Source organism: Egretta garzetta, unplaced genomic scaffold (assembly GCF_000687185.1).
Source record: "Egretta garzetta isolate BGI_Z169 unplaced genomic scaffold, ASM68718v1 scaffold486, whole genome shotgun sequence".
Taxonomy (NCBI): Eukaryota; Metazoa; Chordata; class Aves; order Pelecaniformes; family Ardeidae; genus Egretta; species Egretta garzetta.
The window spans coordinates 2,378,207-2,379,612 of NW_009260126.1; positions in this window are offsets into that span (position 1 = coordinate 2,378,207).

Here is a 1,406-nt window from a genome sequence, read left to right on the forward strand (position 1 = left end):
ATAAATTTGTTGTATCTCCAGGAGTGAGTAATAAGAGTTTTGCGCTGTGCAGTTTGATGATAGAAGATATGTTCTCTGGCTCGGGTGTGCGTGAAGTAACCCATATACTTACTGCAGATAGAGAGGAGTGTTCCTAATGAGGAAGTGGACTAATGTCACTTGTGGTTGTCGGGTCACAATCTGTGTATGACAAGGTACCACCTTATATAGGGAGGGATATACAGGAGGTTGTCACACGGTCACTGTTGAAGAAAGACTGGTTTGTATATGGGAAGAATACTGCGCTTGTATGTCAAAGCTGTACCCTCCTAGGAAATTTTTAAACTTGTATAAAGTGCTTCTTTTTCTGCCACTCTGGGCTTTTAGGTTCCAATGTAGTTTTTGCAAAATTAGAAAAAGACAAAGTAGAAAGTAATGTTGATTATAATTATCAAAATAAAAATAGCTTTTAGTGTTTCCAATACTTTCCATCGAAGGATCCAGAAGTTGTATTAGAAATTACAGAAACTATGGACATGATGATCCTTGACAAAGATGTAGAATCAAGTCAATTTCATGTTTTTCAGCAATTACATTTCTGTTCAGTTTTGGATAAAATTGATAGTATTTATGAGATATCGCCAGAAATGTAACTTTTGTACATTCAAATGCAAAGTTTTTGCTGGCTCTCCTTGAGCAGAGTGCTTAGTCTCTTTAATAAGGGGGTTATCTATAAAAGAAAATGTTCAGCCTTGCGCTATGAACTGGAGAATGTTGGCAGGGGCTGGTCCCTTGCCTGTGTCCACATTATCTAGCAGCACAGCACGACAGTGTGTGTGTGTGCACACGTGCATATATATATATGAGTGTGTAACTTTTGGTTTGGCAGAACTTTTGTCAACCTCATTTTGCAAGTGTTGCGGGTTGACCCTGGCTGGACACCAGGTGCCCACCAAAGCCGCTCTGTCACTCCCTCCTCAGCTGGACAGGGGAGAGAAAATACAACAAAAGGCACAGGGGTTGAGATAAGGGCAGGGAGAGATCACTCAGCAGTTACCGTCATAGGCAAAACAGACTCAACATGGGGAAATTAGCTTGACTTATTGCCAATCAAATCAGACAGGGTAATGAGAAATAAAAACAAATCTTAAAAACACCTGCCCCCCACCCCTCCCTTCTTCCCAGGCTCAGCTTCACTCCTAATTCTCTCTCCCTCCTCCCCTGCAGCGGCGTAGGGGGACAGGGAATTGAGGCTGGAGTCAGTTCATCACACACTGTCTGCCCCTCCTTCCTCCTCAGGGGGAGGACTCCTCGCACTCTGCCCCTGCTCCAGCCTGGGATCCCTCCCACGGCAGACAGTCCCCCACGCACTGCTCCAGCGTGGGTCCAGATCTGCTCCCCCCTGGGCCTCCCCGGGCTGCAGGGGC